General features: G+C 43.5%; 1 pseudogene across 1 annotated transcript in view; it reads left to right on the top strand.

Annotated features, from left to right (window-relative positions):
• Positions 1–13,694, top strand: part of LOC309545902 — a 1,177,957-nt pseudogene extending 1,164,263 nt beyond the window's left edge. Inside the window, exon 6 of the transcript XR_014226150.1 lies at positions 13,198–13,694. The product of XR_014226150.1 is annotated as an uncharacterized misc_RNA (transcript). The remainder of the gene's footprint in view (positions 1–13,197) is intronic.
• The last annotated feature ends 1,777 nt before the right edge of the window (positions 13,695–15,471 follow it).

Genomic DNA, 15,471 nt, shown 5'->3' with positions numbered 1-15,471 from the left:
CCGCTATTGGCTCCCAGGCTAGTGACGTAGATCTACGTCACTTTGCCTGGCCGGGGCTGACCGCCGCAGTAAATAGTCGTGCCGCGGTCGGCAACCGGTTAAATATAGTGCCTGGGGAGTCCCCCTAGTCTGCCTGTAAAGTGGCCCATCTATACCATGTATAGAACCTGCTGCAGCAAAATTCAAGCTTTCTTTATTTTGTAAACAATAGCTTGGGGATCCAGTCTGCATGATTAGGCTCCAAAAAAATTAAATTTGGTGCTTGGTGCACTATAAACTGTGTACAATTAGGGACTGCCGATGACACAATATTGAAATACTAAAAAATATACTAAAAAATATATATAAATATATACCCCTTTCACACTTGTGCAACCTAAAGGTCATGCCACTTTGACATGGCTTGAAGCAATGTCTGTGTAATCGTTAGGTCTATGGACCTCAAGCCGCATCAAAGTCAGACCAAGGTAGTGCAGGGATTACTTTGTAGTTGCTGAGACTTGAAGTCGCACAGATATAAATGGTACTCATTGGAAATCATGGGGTAAGACTTGTCATGCGACTTTGCACAAGTGTGAAATGGGCCTTAGACAAACTGCAGCTGACAATGTAAAAAAAGGGGGCAGAGCAAAAAAAAATAAAAAAAAGGATGCAGCGTAAAAAAAAGTGTGTATACAGCGCTAAATGTAATGCTGTTAAATAGTGATGAGCTGAACAACCCCCCCCCCTCCCAGTTCGGTTCGCACCAAAACATCACAAACAAAGTAAAAACCCCATTGAAGTTTATGGGTCTCGAACCTCGAAAATCAAACAGCCTAATTTTGAAGGCTTAAATGCAAGTTATTGCCCCAAAAAGGGGTATGGGGGTCCAGGTCCTGACCTGGGGAACATGTAGCAATGAAAAAAAAGTTTTTAAAAAACGATTGTTTTTAAAGGAGCACTGATTTTAATTAGGCTTAAAGTAAAACTATAAAAATTGAAAATTCCTTCAAATATCATGCCTGGGTGGTCTCCTGTAAAGTAGCGCATCTCTTCGATGTATGTAGCCTGCTGCAGCAATACTGACATTTCTAAAGCAAAAAATGTCATATACAAATATACATACTCTTGCTGGGCACAGGAACGGGCCCTGCTGCTAAGAAATCCATACACATTTGAAATCACATGTACTTGTCAGTTGTCATACAGGTGCAGAAAAATTGGGCCTTGGTTGTTGGTGGTGCATGAACACCGTAACCCCTTACAGTTACTCTTGCTGGGCGCAGGAACGGGACCTGCTTGTAAGAATTCCATACAAACTTGAAATCGCATGTACTTGTCAGTTGCCATAGAGGTGCAGAAAAATTGGGCCTTGGGTGTTGGCTGGTGCCTGAACACCATAACCCCTCACAGTTACTCTTGCTTGGCGCAGGAACGGGACCTGATGGTAAGAATTTCATACAAATTTGAAATCGCATGTACTTGTCATACAGGTGCCAAAAATTGGGCCTTTGCTGTTGGTGGTGCCTGAACACCGTAACCAAGCCCTCGCAGTTACTCTTGCTAGGTGCAGGAATGGGACCTGCTGGTAGGAATTCCATACAAATTTGAAATTGCATGTACTTGTCATACAGGTGCAAAAATATTGGGCCTTTGGTGTTGGTGGTGCCTGAACACCGTAACCTCTCACAGTTAGCAGGCCACAGGGACAGGGCCTGCTGTTAAAAATGACATATGACATTTAAATTCTATGCACCTGTCATACAAGTGCAGAAAAATTAGGCCTTGGGGTTGGTAGTGACCTAAACCAAAAACATTGTTGGAAGCTAGCAGAATCAAGGTAGAGGAATAGGATAGGCAGCATATGCAGTCTTCAAGGGATGGCAGACCCCTATCAAACCCAATCACTTACATCAGCATCAGGGGCTTGATAGCTCTTGTTAATCCAGGACTGGTTAATTTTGATAAAAATCAGCTGGACAACAGAGTCTGTGGACAGATGCACTCTTTTGTCCATCACAAAAACTGCAGCAGCACTGAACGTCCGTTGGGAAAGCACGCTGGAAGCAGGATAGGCCAGTAGCTCCATTGCATATTGAGCAAGTTCTGGCCAGAGGTCCGAATGATGCTGGGAGTGATCAGAAGCAAATAATATATCCAATCCATTGAGTGACCCTTATGGAAAATGAGCTATAGGAGAGATATCTTTAACCCTTAGAGGAACTACTCATTCGACCTGGTGGTAAAACACGGGTCAGAGTTTCAGGTGAGAGGCCATCTTTGGATGGTGGTGGCAGAAGCACTAGCACTTTCAAGCACTGGTCAAGCACCTTCTCCAGCTCAATTTTTGCACAGGGCAAAGGAAGCTATTATCGGACTGAGATTCTCTGGACATTTCATCGCACTTTATGAATGTTTCATGCACTATGTGATTTATTTTGCACATTGTCACTTTTGGAAAATTCTTTTTGAGGCACCTTACCTTGTTATTTTGCACTACTTTTGGCACTTTATTAATATCGTCCCCATAACTACTTTGTATATATCTTTAAGCACTTTACCCAGTTTATTTGCACAATGGTATCGATGATGGCACTTATTAGCACTGTACCTTATTTTGATTAGGAGCTATTAAGCCCCTGATGCTGATGTAACTGATTGAATTTATTAGGGATCTTATTTTTATTTCCATATTTGATCTAGTTTTTTTCTTTTTCCCTTCCCCTTTTTTTTTCCTCTTTTCTTACTTCTTTTAGTACTCCTTTTTCCTATTTCCCCCCCCCCCCTTTGTTTTCCTCTTTTCTTCCTTTTTCCTTTTGCATTTTTTCTTTTTTTTCATTTTTTTCATTTTTTCTCTTTTCTTTCTTAAATTCTTTTTCTTCTTCTTCTTTACTCTGTCTCTCCTGCATTTAATCTCCGTTTTTCCCCTTTTCTCTTGACTCTGCACTCTTTTTCAGCCTAGTATTCTCTTGCTTCCTCTATGATTGCCATGCATTTCCATTGCTCTTGCATGTACACACATCTATTCTTTTTCTCCCTTCACTCTCCTTAGTTCTGACAGCCCGCGCCTTTCCTCTTTCCCCCCCCCCCCCCTTTGAGCCGAGCCTCTCCGATGCGCATGCGCGCCACAGCGTGATGGTTCCCATGACAGTGGAGGACGCTATGCATTGGAGGGCGGACCGTCCCGCACGCAGGCGGCCTACCTGGTGCACCGTGATTGGCTACCTCTGCGCAATGCTCTGCAATTACAATACTCTGCCCTGCACGTTTAAGGGGGGATCTGGATGCAACCTAGTGATCAGACCGTTTAGCCAGCACAGACCAGCCCTTGCCTATTACTACATTGAGCCAAGGTATGGCGATTTGGATATTTTGTGATTACAACTCTTATTTCTGATATTATATAATGTTTATTATGTGCAATAGGCGGGAGAATGATGTAATCACAGGTGGGTGTCATCTTTATGCACTGTTTTCTATTGGTGGTATGTCTCTATATATCCTCTGCTCACAATCTGCACTGTATCACATGCCTGACAAAGGGGTCCTGTGCGGCTCCGAAACGTTGCACCATTTTTTGATGTGATCGTAACTTGAATAAAGTTTTTTGGACTGCTTTTGCAAGATCCTTGGTGTGCTGGCGAATATGTATTTACTTGTAACTTATCCAGTTGCCAACTGGTGATTGCTTCAGCACCGAGTACACACGAGCCTACAAACCAGGAAGGTGTGCGATAGGAATATGAACTATATAATTTATTAGGGATCTGTCATCCCTTGAAGACTGCATATGCTGCCTATCCTATTCCTCTACCTTGATTCTGCTAGCTTTCAACAATGTTTTTGGTTTAGGTCACCACCAATCCCCAAGGCCTAATTTTTCTGCACTTGTATGACAGGTACATACAATTTACATGTCGTATGTAATTATTGTTGTAAGGGGGGATGGGTGCGCTGATAGTGTGTTGAAGCTGCTCCCGGTATTCAGTGCTTTTGAATATGGATAAATGTATATGTAGTGTGGGGTGCGCTAAACAACAAATAAATAATGAATATATAACATATATCTATATGTGAACCAAATCAACAAAAGTTAATATATATAACATATATCAATCTGTGAAGCCAATTAATAATACAAATCAATTGGTGCATAAACATAAAAGTTCATAAGTGTCCATAAATATTGTGCAGGTGCGTAGAATTGTATTCTATCCAAATAATACGTGTATCCACCACCGAGTGAAATTCATCCTTACCAAACAGAAATAAATAAGGTGCAACTATATTTTCTTGTGCTGAAAAAATATCCAATCTCCTTGTGAACAAACACCACGTGTAAATCACCAAGAATTAGCCTCTTACCAGATGGTAATAAGTGTGCACTTGTTTAGTGAAACCACCTCCTTGCTTCCTCTTTAAAATCCTGAAGTGGGATGTAGAACCGCTCTACCTTTCTTTCTCCACTAGATGGCAACGAGTACCAGCAAGAAACACAGCCTCCTCCTTCTTCACAAGCTCACAAAACCACCGTGTATTAAAGGAAAAAGGAGGACTAATACTGTATTACCCTTGAGATTTATTCAAAAAACAGTTGATATTGCACTTACAATTAGATGTCTTGTATTCAGCATAAACATAGGCATACGAATTCCTGCAAAGGCTTGCGGCCGGCTGCAGCACGGACCGCAAGTTGTGTGTGACGTGTGCGCCTCCTAATCTGACCGGTTTCTTCCCATAGGACTTCTACTGAGACAGGAGTACTGGCGCATCATCACTTCCGCTTTATTTATACAGGTGGAAGCAGATTGTCTAACTTCCGGTGTCTGCAGAGCAGGTAGTATAAAAACATCGATCTATAGCACATCCTGATGACACAGGAAGTAAACACTTTACTTCCTGTCTGCAGAGCAGGTGTCTGCAGAGCAGGTATGCTTTGGAACTTCTGGCTGATAGCAATTTGAGGCAAATTACTTAAATATGCAAGATCCTTGGTGTGCTGGCGAATATGTATTTACTTGTAACTTATCCAGTTGCCAACTGGTGTTTGCTTCAGCACCCAGTACACACGAGCCTACAAACCAGGAAGGTGTGCGATAGGAATATGAACTATATATATTTAGATATATATATCTATATATAATTTATTAGGGATCTGTCATCCCTTGAAGACTGCATATGCTGCCTATCCTATTCCTCTACCTTGATTCTGCTAGCTTTCAACAATGTTTTTGGTTTAGGTCACCACCAATCCCCAAGGCCTAATTTTTCTGCACTTGTATGACAGGTACATACAATTTACATGTCGTATGTAATTATTAACAGCAGGCCCTGTCCCTGTACCCTGCACCCAGCAAAAGTAACTGTGAGGGGTTACGGTGTTCAGGCACCACCAACACCAAAGGCCCAATTTTTGGCACCTGTATGACAAGTACATGCGATTTCAAATTTGTATAGAATTCTTAAAAGCAGGTCCCGTTCCTGCATCCAGCAAGAGTAACTGTGGGAGGTTACGGTGTTCAGGCACCACCAACACCAAAGGCCCAATTTTTGGCACCTGTATAGTACATGCAATGTCAAATTTGTATGAAATTCTTACCAGCAGGTCCCGTTCCTGCGCCCAGCAAGAGTAACTGTGAGGGGTTACGGTGTTCAGGCACCACAAACAAACAAGGCCCAATTTTTCTGCACCCATATGACAAGTACATGCCATTTGAAATTTGTATGTATATTTGTATATGACATTTTTTTGCTTCAGAAATGTCAGTATAGCTGCAGCAGGCTACATACATCGAAGGGATGCACTACTTTACAGGCACATTAAGGGAACCCCCCCCCCCCCCCCCAGGCACAATATTTAAAGGAATTATTCATTTTTATAGTTTCACTTTAAGCCTCATAAACCGCTTTAAGACCGGAGGATTTTCCTGCTTAATGCCCAGGCCACTTTTTTCAACTTGGCACTGCGTGACTTTAAAGCGGTAGTATACCGCTTTTTGCGACTTTTAACTACAGGTGAGCCTATAATAAGGCTTACCTGTAGGTACAATTAATATCTGATATTTGCACTGCATGCAGCCGCTCACGCGGACCTTCAGCGTTCCTTAATGGGAGCTTGCCGGAAAATGACTCCCGCGCGGGACTGACGTCATCACGGCTCCGGCCAATCACAGCGCTGAAGCCGCCGAACCCGGAAGAGACGCCGAGGGATCATGTCAGCTCCCACAGCGGTGTCTGGGGGTCCGTGTCGGGGCTTCGTTCTAAGGTAAGTAATTCCTAATGAGCTAGTATGCGATGCATACTAGCTCCTTATGCCTTTGTCTTGCAGGGTTTTTTTTTTTTTTCTTTTTAACTATACAACTAGTTGAGTATTTTGCCGATCTCACTTTTTGTCACAAAGTTTTGGAAATTGAAAAAAGAGGAACAAAAATGCATTTTCCTTTATTTTTCTTCATTTTCCAAAATAAATGAGAGCTGCAAAATACTCACCATGCCTCTCAGCAAATAGATTTGAGTGTCTACTTTGCAAAATGGGGTCATTTGGGGGGGGGGGGGGGGTTGTGCTATCTTGGCATTTCATGGCCTTCAAAACTGTGATAGGTAGTAAGGAGTGAAATCAACAATTTACGCACTTGGAAAGCCTGAAGGTGGTGATTGGTTTTCGGGGTCCTGTACACGGCTAAACTGCCAAAAACTCTCAAACATGTGGTATCACTGTACTCAGGAGAAGCAGCAGAATGTATTTTGGGGTGTCATTTCACATATACCCATGGCATGTGTGAGCAATATATCATTTACTGACAACTTTGTGTAAAAAAGAAAAAAATAAATAATAATTTTCCCGAAACTTGTGGCAAAATATAAAATATTCTATGGACTCACCATGCCTCTCAGCAAATAGCTAGGAGTGTCTACTTTGCAAAATGGGGTCATTTGGGGGGTTTTTGTGCTATCTTGAAATTTCAGGGCCTCCAAAACTGTGACAGGTAGTGAGGAAATAAAATAAGCAAGTTATGCCATTAGAAAACCTGAAGGTGGTGATTGGTTTTCGGGGGTCCCGTACACAGCTAGGCTCCCAAAAAGTCTCACACATGTGGTATCCCTGTACTCAGGAGAAGCAGCAGAATGTATTTTGGGGTGTCATTTCACAAATGTCCATGGCATGCATGAGCAATATATAATTTAGTGACAACTTTGTGTAAAAAAAAAACAAATTGTCATTTTCCTGAAACTTAGGGCAAAATATAAAATACTCCATGTACTCAATATGCCTCTCAGCAAATAGCTTTGGGTGTATACTTTCCAAAAAGGGGTAATTTTGGGGGTGTTTTAACTGTCCTGACATTTTATGCTCAATCTTAGCCACACACACGCACTGTCACGTACCTTGTAGCAGAGCCTGACGTGCAGAGCGAGACCTCTCGTACAGCCCTGGCTCAGGCACCACTGGAGTTGCAACAGTGGATGCAAGAGCGCAGTGAGGTAAGAGTGCCTGCGCTGGTCTTCTGTTGGCAGTTGAGAAGAGTAGCTGATAAGTCACTGAACACGGCTGGATTGCTGAGCAGCAGGAAGAAGCAGATAAAGAGGTGCAGATGCACAGCGGATGCAGGACAGCGTCTCCAGGCACTGGAAGGAGATGGATGGGCAAAGACTGGAGCAGGGTCAGACAAGCCGGTTTCAGACACAGGTAATCAGATACAGTTCAAGCAGCAGGCAGAGAGTAGTCGGTGTACAGGCAGGGGTTGGCAGCAGGATATCAGGCAGGAAGCAGGTATAGCAGAGTCAAAGCAAGCCGGGGTCAGGACTGGAGATAGCAACGAAGTCAGACAAGCCAGGTCAATACAGGAATCAATACAAGCACAGGAACAGACTCAAAGTAAAGCTGCAGATCAGACAGCAATGACACAGTGCTTCTGAGGTGTTTAAATAGGGCAGCCTGTTGCCAATCATTGCAATTAGTCTGCACTAAGTTAACCCTTAGGTGGCAGACCCATGACATTGCCCCCTCCCGACGGGCAGCCTCCGGGTGCCTAACTGGTTCTCTTTTTCTGGATGGGCACGGAAAAAGGCACGCACTAGCTCTCTGGCATGGACATTACATTCTGGTTCCCAAGAGTTCTCCTTAGGACCATAACCTCTCCATTTAATTAGATACTGCAATTGGTTCCTCCTCCTTCTGCAGTCTAACACTGCTTCCACCTCATATTCCTCTTCTCCATCAACCAACACTGGTTCAGGTGGGCCCGCCCCCCTATTAGGAAAAGGATCTGGTGTTGCAGGTTTCAGAAGTGACACATGAAATACAGGGTGAATTTTAAACGAGTCAGGTAAGGATAGTTCATACGATACCTCGTTCAATTTCCTCTTCACAGGGAACGGACCTATAAACTTGGGTGCAAGTTTCTTCGAAGGACACGCCAATCTGAGGTTTACTGTAGATAGCCATGCTTGATCGCCCAACTGAAAACTTAGTTCCCCTCTTCTTTTCTTGTCAAATGCTCTCTTGTTGTCTGCCTGTGCTTTTGTTACTGCTTCTTGTAGTACTTGGTTATTGCGTTTGAGGAAGTCCACTGTGCTCTGGACAGCTGGAACTGTAGATTCTGGAATAAAATCGGGCAAAAAAGACAAGTGAAAACCATAATTGGCATAGAATGGTGATTGTCCTGTAGCTGAGTGACTGGCATTATTATAAGCAAATTCTGCTAATGGTAATAAAGACACCCAATCGTCTTGAACGAAGGAAGTGAAACATCGAATGTACTGTTCGAATGTCTGGTTAGTCCTTTCCGTTTGCCCATTAGTTTGAGGGTGATAAGCTGAGGAAAGGGATAATTCAATCTTCAGGACCCCACATAAGGCCCTCCAGAAACGTGATGTGAACTGCACACCTCGATCAGACACGATGTTTGCAGGGATTCCGTGCAACCTAACAATCTCTTTAATAAATACTTGGGCTATTTCCAAGGCAGATGGTGTATTTTTTAAGGGCAGAAAATGGGCCATCTTAGATAACCGATCGACCACTACAAAGATTGCTGTGCAACCTTCAGAAGGTGGAAGTTGTACTACAAAATCCATAGAGATCATTTTCCAAGGCCTGTCAGGGACAGACAAAGGCTTGAGTAAACCCCAAGCCCTGCTTCTTGCAGTCTTGCTTCGGATACAGACAGCACATGAGCTCACGTATCTCTTGCAGAACCCTTCCAGATCTGGCCACCAGAAGGTACGTCGTACCAAATCGAGAGTCTTATGGATGCCAAAATGGCCTGCCAATGGGTGATCGTGAAGTAGCTTTAAAACATTCACCCATAAATTTTCTGGCACAAAAATCCGGTCTTCCTGCCACAACAACCCTTCCTTAGACGACAAAGTGATTCCGGTAGGGCCACGGAGGCTAGTTTTATCTGTGAGAGTAGGTCAGACTGTATCATCAGGAAGTTACCTTCGGGTAAGATGGTATCTGGGTTTACTGATTCCTTGGGGTCATCATACATGCGGGATAAAGCATCTGGCTTAATATTTTTTGATCCTGGTCGGTAGGTTATATGGAAAGAAAACCTAGAAAAGAACAATGCCCATCGAGCTTGACGAGGCTTTAGACGCTTGGCAGACCTCAAGTACTCCAAATTTTTGTGATCCATGTATATTAATATGGGATGTGCTGCGCCTTCCAACAAGTACCTCCATTCCTCCAAAGCTGTTTTGATGGCTAGTAGTTCTCTATCCCCTACATCATAGTTCTTTTCTGCTGGGGAGAGTTTGCGTGAAAAGAAGGCTATATGGATGCATTAAATCTTTAAGACCCTGACGTTGTGAAACAACTGCCCCTACTGCTGTTTCAGAGGCATCCACTTCAAGTATGTAGGGAAGCAATGGATCAGGGTGGCTGAGAATAGGGGCTGAAGTGAATAATTTCTTTAAAGTTTCAAAGGCGTCTTGAGCCTCTGGGCTCCAGCAGAACAGCAGGTTCTGTTTGGTCAGTTGCGTGATTGGGGTAATGATAGCAGAGAAGCCTTTAATGAATCTCCGGTAAAAGTTTGCAAACCCCACAAAACGTTGTATCCCCTTCTTATCTGTAGGTGCAGGCCAGTCCAATATAGCAGAAACCTTTTGGGGGTCCATCTTAATTCCTGCTGCGGAAATCACCAACCCCAAGAACTGGATGCTCTGCTGCTCAAATTCACATTTCTCGGGTTTAGCATACAGTCCATGTTGGCGGAGCCGGCCCAAAACGTGGTTGACATGTCTTCGGTGCAGGTCAAGGGACGTAGAAAAAATCAAGATGTCATCTAAGTACACGACTACAAGGATATCCAGAAAGTCTCTGAACACATCATTTATAAGATGCTGGAAGGTGGCAGGGGCATTGCACAAGCCGAAGGGCATGACCAGATATTCAAATTGGCCGTATCTGGTACGAAAGGCTGTCTTCCACTCATCTCCTTCGCGGATACAGACCAAGTTATAGGCCCCTCGCAAGTCCAACTTGGTAAAAATGGTCGCGGACCTTAATCTCTGGAATAATTCAGGCATGAGGGGAAGGGGATAGCGTTTTTTAACCGTGATTTTATTTAATTCCCGGTAATCCACACATGGTCGCAGAGACTGATCTTTCTTAGTAACAAAGAAAATTCCCGCCTCTGCAGGAGAAGTAGATGGGCGGATGAATCCCTTCTTTAGATTTTCATCAACATATTCCTTTAAGGCCTCTTGCTCACGTTCAGAGAGTGGAAATATTCGCCCAAAGGGGATCTCGGCCCCGGGAAATAGTTCAATCGGGCAGTCATATGGTCGATGTGGAGGGAGAGTGTCAGCCCCCTTTTTGCTGAAAACATCAACAAACCCATGATAGGCCTCAGGCACCAACTGGTTTATTTCGGAATCAGGGTCCGTGCATAACAGAGTCAATGAGGCGTCAGGGAATTCAGAAAAGCAGTGTTTTTGACAGTTCCCCGGTCAGCCTAACATCAGTAGTCTGCAAGATTTTGTAGGGGATGTTAAGGGACCACATACATGACTTTAGTAATGAAAATGGTATTATTAGTATCAGCATGGATTCATGAAAAAGCGTTCTTGCCAAACCAATCTATTAACCTTCTACGATGAAGTGAGCTGCCACCTAGATAAAGGTAAGCCTGTGGATGTGGTATATCTGGACTTTGCAAAGGCATTTGACACCGTTCCCCACAAATGCTTACTGTACAAACTAAGGAATGTAGGTATGGACCATAGGGTGAGTACCTGGATAGAAAAGTGGCTCCAGGGGAGAGTCCAGAGGGTGGTGATAGATGGGGAGTACTCGGATTGGGGGTGTGGAAAGTGGGGTCCCCCAAGGTTCTGTCCTGGGACCAATCCTGTTTAATTTATTCATAAATGATCGAGAGGAGGGGATATCTAGTACAATCTCAGTATTTGCGGATGATACTAAACTAAGCATGCCAATATCTTCTATGCAGGATGTGGAAACCTTACAAGTGGACCTGAACAAAATAATGGGGTGGGCAACTACATGGCAGATGAGGTTTAATGTTGAAAAATGTAAAGTAATGCACTTGGGCATCAGAAACACGAAAGCAAGCTACTCACTGGGGGGGAAACCTCTGGGTGAGTCTAGGATGGAAAAGGACCTGGGGGTACTGGTAGACAACAGGCTTGGCAGTGGCATGCAATGCCAAGCCGCTGCAAGCAAAGCCAACAGAATAATGGCATGTATAAAAAATGGGATTCACTCGAGAAATAAAGAGATTATTCTCCCACTCTACAAGACTCTGGTCTGGCCACATCTGAAATATGCTGTCCAGTTCTGGGCACCGGTCCTCAGGAAGGATGTGCTGGAACTGGAGAGAGTCCAGACAAGGGCAACAAAAATAATTAGGGGAATGGAGGGCATTGGCTATGAGGAAAGACTACAAGCACTGAACTTATTCTCTCTGGAGAAGAGACGACTTAGGGGGGATATGATATCAATGTACAAATACTGTACTGGCGACCCTAGCATAAGGAACAAACTTTTTAGAGAAAGGGAATACAATAAGACACGTGGCCACTCACTAAAACTAGAGGAAAAACGGTTTAACCTTAAAATACTGTGAGGGGTTAGCTCGGTAGTGGGAGAGGGTGAGCCCCTTGGAGGGGTTCGTTACACAGAGAGATAGCCGAGGAGTAGTTGAAAACAACGGTCTATGGTTTATTCTTGCAATTTTCTTCAGACAAGTGCAAGCATCAAAAACAGCATAATTCAAAAACAAACATAAAAAAAATCCTGGCCACTGTGGGCGTCTACCTTCACACACATGAACCTACCTAGGGAGTCTGTCCCAACCTACTGCTGGGCAGACACTGCTGGCCATACAGCAGACAATCAATAGGCCATTTTCTTTTCACACACAAAAAGTCCATCACCTCACCTTCAGAAGTCTTTCGGCTGACTGCTCTCCTCAGCTCACACAGCCTCAGGAGGCAGCAATCAGTAGTCATCCTCTGGATAACTTATAGAGGCCTTAATTGCCTCATCCTGAATAGCTGAAGCTAACTCAACGTCCTTACACCTTTACAGCTTTCTGGCTACCTCTGCAGCCGACACCCTATAGTAATTGGTGAATTTTCTAAACAAAGCAGAAATGTATCTCCCGTCTGTGACAACACCCACAGATTTACCTGACTTCCTGTCACAATACATAAGGGGTTCTTCAGTGTCAGAGCAGTAAGGATGTGGAATTTTCTTCCACAAGCAGTAGTATCAGCAGGGAGCATCGATAGTTTAAAAAAACTATTAGATAGGCACCTTAAAGACCACCACATACAGGGGTATACAATGTACAGTTAACAGCAAACACACACATCATAGGTTGAACTGGATGGACTGATGTCTTTTTTCAACCTCACAAACTATGTAACTATGTAATCGTACTGCCTGGATCCAAGAATAAAATGCTGCCCTCCTCCCCCCAAACAAAAAACGAACAAAAGGCCTCCACATCCATTATATTTATAAATATAAAATGTAGAAAATATTATATATACGGTTATCTTCTTCCATAACTCACCAAAAAGTTAAAGTAAGGTTAACATTGCTATGTTTGGTACAAAACAAGTCAGAGTCTACAAGGGGGGGTATTCTGGCTGAAGAGTATCATTGTCCACCCATTACAGATAGAAGATGAACAAGCTTTACCTTTTGTAAATATCTCACACTCCGATCTCTCCTATCTCTTGCAGATCAGACTTGTTTTGACTGTTTTCAGAAATCTCTAATTGGGGGCTTCCTGGTTCTGCTTGTGACAATGCCCCTCATCTTCATTGCCCATTGCTACATACTACGTGACATAAGAAGAAATCATAGACCCTCTTCACATAAGACACGGAGGAACAATCCATCTTTCATCATGAGACAACAAAGACGCATTTCCCGTAATCTTCATGCATGACCTCAGCTTGTCTATATTTCCTACATTCTCTCCTGGCTCCCTCCTACTACCCGCCATCTTCTTGTATGACCTTCCTGATGTGATGAAATTCTGGTGATCCCTCCAATCATATCCCACCATCCCACTTAGACTAATGCCCCTTTTTACTAGATTTTCCACTGTAACTAAGTTTCTGCTTTTTTGCAATATTGTACTAAATATTGTTATATTAGGTTACATTTTACGTTATTTTCTTCAATAATCAGGTGATTTTATTTTAAGTATTTTATAAAGCTTTATCGTATATGCTGGTTTATGTATAGTTTTATAGGGTTGCTTTTAATGGATTTTACAGGAAAATACAAGAAACACAAATTCAATAAAGAGTTATTTATTATCTTTGTGTTCATTAACACATCAATACTGTAACAGAACCACAACCCACACTGTATTTGTGGACTTCCGTCAGTATACGGCTTCCTTCCAGTCGTGAACAAAGATATCAGATTTTCCAGCCGCCCCCATACAAAGCTAGCCGACAACTTAGCTTGTACTGAAATCTTCTCCTTTATTGAAAAGTTTCACACTCAATTTATACACACATGAGCACATCCCCCTCCTGATGAGATTATTACACACAGGTCAGGGGTTGCCTGATTACATTATCTTATCATAAGCAGATGACATTTTATACAGAAATAGATTTAACCTGAACTAATTATCTAGCCATCTGGACAGAAACAATATGTGAGTTCAATAACATTTAGCAATGGAACAGACAGGCTTAACAGAATCCACATCACACCTCAATACACAGACAATAGGGAGAGCCTGTCTCTGACATTGAAGTTCAATACACATTATCATATATAAACACAGACCCCATTTGAAGCAATCCAAACCATCTGTCTTTCACTCCCAGTGACGGTGAGTACCGTCACAAATACTTAATTGGATTTTAATTTGTACGGGTCTGACTTTATAAAATCAGAGACAGGCTGGGTGATGTAGGGTGGTGGACAGCATGGAGGAACTGAATGCTGACAGCATTATATTGTTTCTCATGTGGGTTAGCGCCACCTTATGGTAAGAGACCAAATTACTTCACTAAGTCCCTGATGTCCTATCACCTGCCAGTGACACCTGTCCCAGCACTGATTACAGAGTCATTTTGAGGAAATAGCACTGAGCGCTGATTACTTCCATCAGCTATTCACAACACACCTTACTCTTTACTGGGTCCAGCCCTAAAAGGCAAAGAGGAAAGCCACCACAATTGTATGTAATGCCCAGTCCAGAAGAGGATTCCATTCTGCAGTGGGCCCTAAGTTTGGGACCTTGCCACACAGTAGGGTTCACCTGGTGAACTTCACCAAGTGCATACCTCCCAACCTTTTGAGATGGGAGCGAGGAATGCTGTAGCGGAATGGACACTGAGAATATGGTTTAGATTACTTCAAATGGGACAGTAATATTTGTCAACAATATATCTCAAGGATCCATGTGAAAGACCTAGCTGCCTATGACCAATAAAATACTGCTCCACACAGTCAGACTCATAGCAGATGCTAATATCATCAGCTGACCTGCCTGTCTTCCACACATTGTTGATTACGCTGATCTTTACACTAAGGCTCCATGTACACGGGACGTTAGCAAAAACGTCCTGCAAAGCTATTTCTGACGCCGGGAAAAAGCAGTTGTTAAACGTGCTTTCAGTAGCTTTTCCCATTTGCGTTATTGCACGTTTGGCCACGTTGCTTTTAGCAGCGTTTTTCTGCCTCCATTCAAAATCAATGGTTCCCTATGGGAGCCTATTGATTTGAATGGAAGTCACACCGCAAGTCGGATCCGACTTGCGGCGCGACCTGCACTGTGAGAATCTTGAGGGGGAACTCCACGCCAAAAATGGGAAAAAGACTGCGTGGGGTTCCCCCCCAGGTTCCAAACCAGGCCCTTCGGGTCCGGCATGGAATTTGAGGGTAGCCCCACGCCGAAAAGACGGCGTGGGGTCCCCCCCAAAATCCATACCAGACCCTTATCCGAGCATGCAGCCCGGCAGGCCAGGAAAGGGGAGGGGACGAGC

The sequence above is a fragment of the Pelophylax lessonae genome (genome assembly GCF_965119305.1).
Source record: "Pelophylax lessonae genome assembly, chromosome: 2".
Lineage (NCBI taxonomy): Eukaryota > Metazoa > Chordata > Amphibia > Anura > Ranidae > Pelophylax > Pelophylax lessonae.
Note: the sequence above shows the minus strand (reverse complement) of the source record. Positions and strands in the feature narration are given on the sequence as shown.